We start from the raw sequence: 12612 nt of genomic DNA on the forward strand, positions 1-12612 counted from the left end.
TAACATTATGTTGATCTGAACAGGTTTAGACTGGTCATCTATGATATGTAGGTTATATACAGTACACTCTCTGTCCTGTTTAATAAATAGTCTACTGTTAGTGAATACAAATACGTGTGAGACATGGCCTTGTGTTTCTGTACTGTCTATAACTACCTTAACAAACAGTGACTTATTATTATTATTATTATTATTATTATTATTATTATTATTATTATTATTATTATTATTATTATTGTTGTTGTTCTGTCTATAACTACCTTAACAAACAGTGACTTATTATTATTATTATTGACAGTTACCATGGAGATGAAATGTCACAACAACATGTTCATGTGATGCTTTAAATCACCTGACTGTTTCTATGTCTGTTAGTAAATGTTTTATTTCTCTAAGAGATAATGAATACATGAGAACAATTGACAATCAAGAACTAGTTGTCACTATGTTAACCACAACCAACATGCTGGATCTCTGTTTAGTTGTCACTGTGTTAACCACAACCAACATGCTGGATCTCTGTTTAGTTGTCACTGTGTTAACCACAACCAACATGCTGGATCTCTGTTTAGTTGTCACTGTGTTAACCACAACCAACATGCTGGATCTCTGTTTAGTTGTCCCTGTGTTAACCACAACCAACATGCTGGATCTCTGTTTAGTTGTCACTGTGTTAACCACAACCAACATGCTGGATCTCTGTTTAGTTGTCCCTGTGTTAACCACAACCAACATGCTGGATCTCTGTTTAGTTGGCCCTGTGTTAATCACAACCATCATGCTGGATCTCTGTTTAGTTGTCACTGTGTTAACCACAACCAACATGCTGGATCTCTGTTTAGTTGTCACTGTGTTGACCACAACCAACATGCTGGATCTCTGTTTAGTTGTCACTGTGTTAACCACAACCAACATGCTGGATCTCTGTTTAGTTGTCACTGTGTTAACCACAACCAACATGCTGGATCTCTGTTTAGTTGTCACTGTGTTGACCACAACCAACATGCTGGATCTCTGTTTAGTTGTCACTGTGTTAACCACAACCAACATGCTGGATCTCTGTTTTGTTGTTACTGTGTTAACCACAACCAACATGCTGGATCTCTGTTTAGTTGTCACTGTGTTAACCACAACCAACATGCTGGATCTCTGTTCAGGATGTCACTGTGTTGACCACAACCAACATGCTGGATCTCTGTTTAGTTGTTACTGTGTTAACCACAACCAACATGCTGGATCTCTGTTTAGTTGTCACTGTGTTAACCACAACCAACATGCTGGATCTCTGTTTAGTTGTTACTGTGTTAACCACAACCAACATGCTGGATCTCTGTTTAGTTTTCACTGTGTTAACCACAACCAACATGCTGGATCTCTGTTTAGTTGTTACTGTGTTAACCAACATGCTGGATCTCTGTTCAGGATGTCACTGTGTTGACCACAACCAACATGCTGGATCTCTGTTTAGTTGTTACTGTGTTAACCACAACCAACATGCTGGATCTCTGTTTAGTTTTCACTGTGTTAACCACAACCAACATGCTGGATCTCTGTTTAGTTGTTACTGTGTTAACCACAACCAACATGCTGGATCTCTGTTTAGTTGTCACTGTGTTAATCACAACCAACATGCTGGATCTCTGTTTAGTTGTCACTGTGTTAATCACAACCAACATGCTGGATCTCTGTTTAGTTGTCACTGTGTTAACCACAATCAACATGCTGGATCTCTGTTTAGTTGTCACTGTGTTAATCACAACCAACATGCTGGATCACTGTTTAGTTGTTACTGTGATAACCACAACCAACATGTTGGATCTCTGTTTAGTTGTCACTGTGTTAACCACAACCAACATGCTGGATCTCTGTTTAGTTGTCACTGTGTTAACCACAACCAACATGCTGGATCTCTGTTTAGTTGTCACTGTGTTAACCACAACCAACATGCTGGATCTCTGTTTAGTTGTCACTGTGTTAACCACAACCAACATGCTGGATCTCTGTTTAGTTGTCCCTGTGTTAACCACAACCAACATGCTGGATCTCTGTTTAGTTGTCACTGTGTTAACCACAACCAACATGCTGGATCTCTGTTTAGTTGTCCCTGTGTTAACCACAACCAACATGCTGGATCTCTGTTTAGTTGGCCCTGTGTTAATCACAACCATCATGCTGGATCTCTGTTTAGTTGTCACTGTGTTAACCACAACCAACATGCTGGATCTCTGTTTAGTTGTCACTGTGTTGACCACAACCAACATGCTGGATCTCTGTTTAGTTGTCACTGTGTTAACCACAACCAACATGCTGGATCTCTGTTTAGTTGTCACTGTGTTAACCACAACCAACATGCTGGATCTCTGTTTAGTTGTCACTGTGTTGACCACAACCAACATGCTGGATCTCTGTTTAGTTGTCACTGTGTTAACCACAACCAACATGCTGGATCTCTGTTTTGTTGTTACTGTGTTAACCACAACCAACATGCTGGATCTCTGTTTAGTTGTCACTGTGTTAACCACAACCAACATGCTGGATCTCTGTTCAGGATGTCACTGTGTTGACCACAACCAACATGCTGGATCTCTGTTTAGTTGTTACTGTGTTAACCACAACCAACATGCTGGATCTCTGTTTAGTTGTCACTGTGTTAACCACAACCAACATGCTGGATCTCTGTTTAGTTGTTACTGTGTTAACCACAACCAACATGCTGGATCTCTGTTTAGTTTTCACTGTGTTAACCACAACCAACATGCTGGATCTCTGTTTAGTTGTTACTGTGTTAACCAACATGCTGGATCTCTGTTCAGGATGTCACTGTGTTGACCACAACCAACATGCTGGATCTCTGTTTAGTTGTTACTGTGTTAACCACAACCAACATGCTGGATCTCTGTTTAGTTTTCACTGTGTTAACCACAACCAACATGCTGGATCTCTGTTTAGTTGTTACTGTGTTAACCACAACCAACATGCTGGATCTCTGTTTAGTTGTCACTGTGTTAATCACAACCAACATGCTGGATCTCTGTTTAGTTGTCACTGTGTTAATCACAACCAACATGCTGGATCTCTGTTTAGTTGTCACTGTGTTAACCACAATCAACATGCTGGATCTCTGTTTAGTTGTCACTGTGTTAATCACAACCAACATGCTGGATCACTGTTTAGTTGTTACTGTGATAACCACAACCAACATGTTGGATCTCTGTTTAGTTGTCACTGTGTTAACCACAACCAACATGCTGGATCTCTGTTTAGTTGTCACTGTGTTAACCAACATGTTGGATCTCTGTTTAGTTGTTACTGTGTTAACCACAACCAACATGTTGGATCTCTGTTTTGTTGTTACTGTGTTGACCACAACCAACATGCTGGATCTCTGTTTAGTTGTCCCTGTGTTAACCACAACCAACATGCTGGATCTCTGTTTAGTTGTCACTGTGTTAACCAACATGCTGGATCTCTGTTTAGTTGTCACTGTGTTAACCACAACCAACATGCTGGATCTCTGTTTAGTTGTCACTGTGTTAACCAACATGCTGGATCTCTGTTTAGTTGTCACTGTGTTAACCACAACCAACATGCTGGATCTCTGTTTAGTTGTCACTGTGTTAACCACAACCAGCATGCTGGTTCTCTGTTTAGTTGTTACTGTGTTAACCACAACCAACATGTTGGATCTCTGTTTAGTTGTCACTGTGTTAACCACAACCAACATGCTGGATCTCTGTTTAGTTGTTACTGTGTTAACCACAACCAACATGCTGGATCTCTGTTTAGTTGTCACTGTGTTAACCACAACCAACATGCTGGATCTCTGTTTAGTTGTTACTGTGTTAACCACAACTAACATGCTGGATCTCTGTTTAGGGGTCACTGTGTTAACCACAACCAACATGCTGGATCTCTGTTTAGTTGTCACTGTGTTAACCACAACCAACATGCTGGATCTCTGTTTAGTTGTCACTGTGTTAACCACAACCAACATGCTGGATCTCTGTTTAGGGGTCACTGTGTTAATCACAACCAACATGCTGGATCTCTGTTTAGGGGTCACTGTGTTAACCACAACCAACATGCTGGATCTCTGTTTAGTTGTCACTGTGTTAACCACAACCAACATGCTGGATCTCTGTTTAGTTGTCACTGTGTTAACCACAACCAACATGCTGGATCTCTGTTTAGGGGTCACTGTGTTAACCACAACCAACATGCTGGATCTCTGTTTAGTTGTCACTGTGTTAACCACAACCAACATGCTGGATCTCTGTTTAGTTGTCACTGTGTTAACCACAACCAACATGCTGGATCTCTGTTTAGTTGTTACTGTGTTAACCACAACCAACATGCTGGATCTCTGTTTAGTTGTCACTGTGTTAACCACAACCAACATGCTGGATCTCTGTTTAGTTGTCACTGTGTTAATCACAACCAACATGCTGGATCTCTGTTTAGTTGTCACTGTGATAACCACAACCAACATGTTGGATCTCTGTTTAGTTGACACTGTGTTAACCACAACCAACATGCTGGATCTCTGTTTAGTTGTCACTGTGTTAATCACAACCAACATGCTGGATCTCTGTTTAGTTGTCACTGTGTTAACCACAACCAACATGCTGGATCTCTGTTTAGTTGTCACTGTGTTAATCACAACCAACATGCTGGATCTCTGTTTAGTTGTCACTGTGTTAACCACAACCAACATGCTGGATCTCTGTTTAGTTGTCACTGTGTTAACCACAACCAACATGCTGGATCTCTGTTTAGTTGTCACTGTGTTAACCACAACCAACATGCTGGATCTCTGTTTAGTTGTCACTGTGTTAACCACAACCAACATGTTGGATCTCTGTTTAGTTGTCACTGTGTTAACCACAACCAACATGCTGGATCTCTGTTTAGTTGTCACTGTGTTAACCACAACCAACATGCTGGATCTCTGTTTAGTTGTCACTGTGTTAACCACAACCAACATGCTGGATCTCTGTTTAGTTGTCCCTGTGTTGACCACAATCAACATGTTGGATCTCTGTTTAGGGGTCAGTGCTCTAAAATGAGTCTCTCTGGGAAGAGAGAGGAGGGGGGCCCTGCCTCTAAAATGCATCTCTCTGGGGGACATGACACCAAAGCTAAGAGGTAAGATGACAATTTTATGAAGAATTTATTAACTTTATTTCCAAAATAAATAGCTATCTTAAGATGAATGCAGTTACTGTAAATCTCTCTGGATAAGAGCATCTGCTAAATCAGGGGTTCTCAATCCGGGGTCTGTGGAGGTACTGCAGGGGCTCCATGGCACCCTAACTGTACTCGTTGCAATGTAACACATTTGATAGAATTTTCACATGACACGACCACTTTGCCTACTCTTAATTATTGCCTAATATAATGGAATGCATATTTTCTTTACCAATTCTGATCGTTGTTACAAGAAGAATTTTGACAATATTCCCGTTATATCAACACACTCTTCACACCCGTTTAACAACTCTAAATAGCTTTGGCATAGTAGGCATCAAGTCCCTTGCCAATAATGTTGCCTGCAACGTTGCATACAATGTTCATTTTCATCGAACACAGATTACGCCCTAGATGTCTTCAATTGCCCAATTTATAGCCATGCCAAATTTAGGATCATTTTTTTAACAATGTGATGTTGCGCTCCAAAGGGATAACTTGAAATAACATGATGTGGATAATTAAATAATCAAAAGAAAAACGTGTTTATTTTACACTCTTAGAAAAGAAGGTTCCTTATAGAACCAAAAAGGCTTCTATCACTTCCTTAATATATGGAATTACTAAAAGTTATATATATATTTGGGTTCAGTGAAGAAGAACCTCTAGAGTTCTGATCAATGAAAGGTGAATGTTTTGAGGATGTGAACCCAGCAACCCTCCAGTGGTCAGATCAATTCCTCCTGTTTTTTCCAGCACCCGGCCCGGGATTCAAACCAGCCACCTTTCAGCCACAGGTCCAACTCCTGCCACAGCTCCAACTCCTTAGCCACTGGGCGAAAACCTGAGTTAATCTTGAGAAATGAGCATAAATCAATGTGCCAAAATGAAGACAAAATGCTTTGGAGACATATATGGTATCACTTATTATACATAAGTATTATACATAAATCATTGCCAAAAGCACAAGACATATATTATTTATGGATTTATCCTCTCTAGGCTAGGCGGGACTAATTCGTCCCACCTACGTAACAGCCACTGCTATCCTGTGGCGCGATTTTCAAAACCTTAAAAATCCTATTACTTCAATTTCTCAAACATATGACTATTTTACAGCCATTTAAAGACAAGACTCTCGTTAATCTAACCACACTGTCCGATTTCAAAAAGGCTTTACAACGAAAGCAAAACATTAGATTATGTCAGCAGAGTACCAAGCCAGAAATAATCAGACACCCATTTTTCAAGCCAGCATATAATGTCACCAAAACCCAGAAGACAGCTAAATGCAGCACTCACCTTTGATGATCTTCATCAGATGACAACCCTAGGACATTATGTTATACAATACATGCATGTTTTGTTCAATCAAGTTCATATTTATATCAAAAACCAGCTTTTTACATTAGCATGTGACGTTCAGAACTAGCATACCCCCCGCAAAATTCCGGGGAATTCGCTAACATTTTACTAAATTACTCACGATAAACGTTCACAAAAAGCATAACAATTATTTTAAGAATTATAGATACAGACCTCCTCTATGCACTCGATATGTCCGATTTTAAAATAGCTTTTTGGTGAAAGCACATTTTGCAATATTCTAAGTACATAGCCCAGGCATCACGGGCTCGCTATTTAGACACCCGGCAAGTTTAGCACTCACCATAATCATATTTACTATTATAAAAGTTTCATTACCTTTTGTTGTCTTCGTCAGAATACACACCCAGGACTGCTACTTCAATAACAAATGTTGGTTTGGTCCAAAATAATCCATCGTTATATCCGAATAGCGGCGTTTTGTTCGTGCGTTCCAGACACTATCCGAAATAGTAAAGAAGTGTCACGCGCATGGCGCAATTCGTGACAATAAAATTCTAAGTATTCCATTACCGTACTTCGAAGCATGTCAACCGCTGTTTAAAATCAATTTTTACGACATTTTTCTCGTAGAAAAGCGATAATATTCCGACAGGGAATCTCCTTTTCGGCAAACAGAGGAAAAAATCCCAAAGGCGGGGGCGGTCGGGGTCATGCGCATAAGCTAGTGTCTCTTGATCGGCCACTTGAGAAAGGCGATAATGTGTTTCAGCCTGGGGCTGGAATGACGACATTCTGTTTTTTCCCGGGCTCTGAGCGCCTATGGACGACGTGGGAAGTGTCACGTTAGAGCAGAGATCCTTAGTAAATGATAGAGATGGAAAAGAAGTTCAACAAATGGTCAGACAGGCCACTTCCTGTAAAGGAATCTCTCAGGTTTTGACCTGCCATTTGAGTTCTGTTATACTCACAGACACCATTCAAACAGTTTTAGAAAATTTAGGGTGTTTTCTATCCATATGTAATAAGTATATGCATATTCTAGTTACTGGGTAGGAGTGGTAACCAGATTAAATCGGGTATGTTTTTTATCCAGCCGTGTCAATGCTGCCCCCTAGCCCTAACAGGTTAACATATCAAATATCAAAACATTATTTTTATCTTCTATGGGCTACTCAACAGCCAGTGGAATCCCGTGGCGCGATATTCAAATACCTTAGAAATGCTATTACTTCAATTTTTCAAACATATGACTATTTTACTCCATTTTAAAGACAAGACTCTCGTTAATCTAACCACACTGTCCGATTTCAAAAAGGCTTTACAACGAAAGCAAAACATTAGATTATGTCAGCAGAGTACCCAGCCAGAAATAATCAGACACCCATTTTTCAAGCTAGCATATAATGTCACATAAACCCAAACCACAGCTAAATGCAGCACTAACCTTTGATGATCTTCATCAGATGATAGTCCTAGGACATTATGTTATACAATACATGCATGTTTTGTTCAATCAAGTTCATATTCATATCAAAAAACAGCTTTTTACATTAGCATGTGACGTTCAGAACTAGCATGCCCACCGCAAACTTCTGGTTAATTTACTAAATTGCAGAACTCCTTTATGCAATCGCTATGTCCGATTTTAAAATAGCTTTTCGGCAAAAGCACATTTTGCAATATTCTGAGTAGATAGCCCGGCATCACAGGGCTAGCTATTTTGACACCCACCAAGTGTGGCCCTCACCAAACTCCGATTTACTATAAGAAAAATGTGATTACCTTTGCTGTTCTTCGTCAGAATGCACTCCCAGGACTTCTACTTCAATAACAAATGTTGGTTTGGTTCAAAATAATCCATAGTTATGTTCAAATATCCTCTGTTTTGTTCGTGCGTTCAAGACACTATCCGAAGGGTGACAAGGGTTACGTGCCCGACGCGTTTCGTGACAAAAAAAATCGAAATATTCCATTATCGTACTTCGAAGCATGTCAAACGCTGTTTAAAATCATAAATTTTTATGCGATTTTTCTGGTAAAAAAGCGATAATATTCCGACCGGGAAACCCTGTTTTCGTTCAAAGACGAAAAAATTAAAACATGGTGTTGGCTCGTGCACGCGCCCCAGTCTCACTGTTCTCAGATCCACCACCATCCAAATGCGCTACTGTTTTTCAGCCATGGCCTGCAAAGTCACCATTCATCGTTCTGGCGCCTTCTGAGAGCCTATGGGAGCGTTAGAAAATGTCGCGTTATGCCAGAGATCCCCTGTTTTGGATAGAGATGATCAAGAAGGCCAAGAAATAGTCAGAGAGAGCGCTTCCTGTTTGGAATCTTCTCAGGTTTTTGCCTGCCAAATGAGTTCTGTTATACTCACAGACACCATTCAAACAGTTTTAGAAACTTTAGGGTGTTTTCTATCCAAATCAAACAATTATATGCATATTCTAGTTACTGGGCAGGAGTAGTAACCAGATTAAATCAGGTACGTTTTTTATCCGGCCGTGCAAATACTGCCCTCAGAGCCCGGGAAAAACCTGAATGTCGTCATTCCAGCCCCAGGCTGAAACACATTATTGCCTTTCTCAAGTGGCCGATCAAGGGACTGTGGGCTTAGGCGCGTGCACTGGCCACCCCCGTCTTTGTGATTTTTCCTCTGTTTGCCGAAAAGGAGATTCCCGGTCGGAATATTATCGCTTTTTTACGAGATAAATTGCATAAAAATTGATTTTAAACAGCGGTTGACATGCTTCGAAGTACGGTAATGGAATATTTTGAATTTTTTTGTCACGAATTGCGCCATGCGCACGACCCTGATTTACCATTTTGGATAGTTTCTGGAACGCACGAACAAAACGCCGCTATTCGGATATAACGATGGATTATTTTGGACCAAACCAACATTTGTTATTGAAGTAGCAGTCCTGGGAGTGCATTCTGACGAAGACAACAAAGGTAATAACATTTTTGTTATAGTAAATCTGATTTTGGTGAAGGCTAAACTTGCCGGGTGTCTAAATAGCTAGCCCGTGATGGCTGGGCTATGTACTTAGAATATTGCAAAATGTGCTTTCACCAAAAAGCTATTTTAAAATCGGATATAGAGTGCATAGAGGAGTTCTGTATCTATAATTCTTAAAATAATTGTTCTGCTTTTTGTGAACGTTTATCGTGAGTAATTTAGTAAATTGTTAGTAAATTCCCCGGAAGTTTGCGGGGGGTATGCTAGTTCTGAACGTCACATGATAATGTAAAAAGCTGTTTTTTGATATAAATATGAACTTGATTGAACAAAACATGCATGTATTGTATAACATAATGTCCTAGGTGTGTCATCTGATGAAGATCAAAGGTTAGTGCTGCATTTAGCTGTCTTCTGGGTTTTTGTGACATTATATGCTAGCTTGAAAAATGGGTGTCTGATTATTTCTGGCTGGGTACTCTGCTGACATAATCTAATGTTTTGCTTTCTTTGTAAAGCCTTTTTGAAATCGGACAGTGTGGTTAGATAAAGGAGAGTCTTGTCTTTAAAATGCTGTGAAATAGTCATATGTTTGAAAAATTTAAGTTTTTGTATTTTTGAGGGATTTTAATTCGCGCCACGCCTATCATTGGATATTGGAGCAGGTGTTCCGCTAGCGGAACGTCTAGATGTAAGAGGTTAAAGACTGGGTTTAGTTGATTGTATGGCACTGCTCATGTCCGCGTTCTCGAACTGTCCGCGTTTCCGTACAGAACTGTCCGCGTCCGCGTCCGGTGTGGCACCAAGCATATTGTCCAGTTACGCGCAGAGTGGACTGAGGTAAATTTTGGGGAATAACGATGGAGTTTGTTACAGTGTTGAAACACCAAACTTTATTGTTCAATTAGCTTTTTGCTTTATGGTCAGGGACAGTATGAGTGTAGCCAGATCCTTTTCACTCTATATCCTTGTTTCATTTTGTGGTTCACCGGATTCGTCATCATCATCGAGACAAACGACAGACGAAAGTCCTGCTAGCTAGCCAAGCTAGTCGGTACAGCTAGGTAAGCTAGCTAGCTACTCTACCAGCAGCATCCTAGTTATCCTAGCTAGTCGGTACAGCTAGGTAAGCTAGCTAGCTACTCTACCAGCAGCATCCTAGTTATCCTAGCTAGTCGGTACAGCTAGGTAAGCTAGCTAGCTACTATACCAGCAGCATCCTAGTTATCCTAGCTAGTCGGTACAGCTAGGTAAGCTAGCTAGCTACTCTACCAGCAGCATCCTAGTTATCCTAGCTAGTCGGTACAGCTAGGTAAGCTAGCTAGCATCTCTACCAGCAGCATCCTAGTTATCCAAGCTAGTCGGTACAGCTGGGTAAGCTAGCTAGCTAGCTACCCTACCAGCAGCATCCTAGTTATCCTAGCTAGTTGGTACAGCTGGGTAAGCTAGCTAGCTAGCTACTCTACCAGCAGCATCCTAGTTATCCTAGCTTGTCGGTACAGCTGGGTAAGCTAGCTAGCTACTCTACCAGCAGCATCCTAGTTATCCTAGCTAGTCGGTACAGCTAGGTAAGCTAGCTAGCTACTCTACCATCAGCATCCTAGTTATCCTAGCTAGTCGGTACAGCTGGGTAAGCTAGCTCGCTACTCTACCAGCAGCATCCTAGTTATCCTATCCTCCCTCTCTCGTTGACGGATGCTGGCTACCTCTGTCCGGTTCTCCTCTCTTCACTAGATGGATGGTAACATTAGTGTTTAACCCCTCTGTATCCAAGGACCAATCTTTTGAATATTATTTTCGGGGCGCCTCAAGTAGGCTGGACACATTCCATTATTTTTTTTAATTCTCAGCTGCCTCACCAACGTCTGAATGTGCATTAATAACTTTTAATTGCTAAATATTTCCAATAGATGGCAGCATAAGACCACGAAGCATCAGTTATAGGCTACAAGCAGCAATATGATTGACATAAAATAGCATGCAACCACAGACTATATGTCCCAGGATTTTCTAAAATGGTCACTCATTAACATAACTTTAGTTAGCTATATATCTCGTTTTAGGGCTGTGTTGCTTTTGGGAGAGCAAAATAATAGTGACTATAGCAGGTATTGAACCCCGGGTAAATTATCACTAGTCAGAACCTCAACCTCAGTATACATGCATTATAAAAAGTAATGTTAATATCTTATATTGCGAGTAAACAACCTCGGAATAGAAAAGACAAGAGTGCATCATCCAGCCCGCCAATAAATTACATAATTCAACCCTCCCGGTTAGTAAATTCCCCTCAACATGCCCCTGGAGAAGGCAGAGTGACGACACTAGCTTTTTACCGGGGCTGAGTTGACTACTAGAGAGAGAAGACAGAGCGACGACACCAGCTTTTTACTGGGGCTGAGTTGACTACTAGAGAGAGAAGACAGAGCGGCTCGATGCTGGTTGATGAATTTGACAATTAATGTACCTGGAAAATACATTTTTCTCAACTAGAGGTGACTAAATTAATGTTCAGACTTGTTGATAATCGTTATATTAATGAAGTATAATTTCAAAAGATGAGCATAAAAACAGGTAATAATAAACATGAATCATCATTATATTACTTCACAGTAATCTGTTAAATGCTTTTTCAGTCCTTCCTCTTGTGTTAGCAGTGTGGAAAGGGACAGAAAGAAGCTCACAGGAGTTTTCCTGTGAGGGGGAGTGGTGGTGTATCCAGGGAGAAAACTAATCTAATCTTCTGAAATGTCATTTGTGGTCTTATGCTGCCATCTATTGGAATTATGTAGCAACTGCAGTAGTACTGAATAATATGTAATTCTTTACTAAAGTAGAAATTACTCAGAATTGCAAAATATAACATTTTCTAGTTCCTTTTACCACTTATAATAAAATAAAATGTTTATAGCATAACAAACAATTAAAATGACCATAAAACAAAAACACCATACATTTAGTTAATTATATATATAAAACTATTTATTTAGATGGGTGACATTATCTGCCAAAGCAACAGCCCTGTAGACAAAGAAGAGCTCTCCAGTAGGTACCAAAATATTCAAAGGACATTTTCTCAAAAGTGATGTTACAAGTTTATCAACTTTCAAAGCAGAATTACTTTCCCATTGTTC

The sequence above is a fragment of the Salmo salar genome, unplaced genomic scaffold (assembly GCF_965601325.2).
Source record: "Salmo salar unplaced genomic scaffold, fSalSal1 ptg000117l, whole genome shotgun sequence".
Classification (NCBI taxonomy): domain Eukaryota; kingdom Metazoa; phylum Chordata; class Actinopteri; order Salmoniformes; family Salmonidae; genus Salmo; species Salmo salar.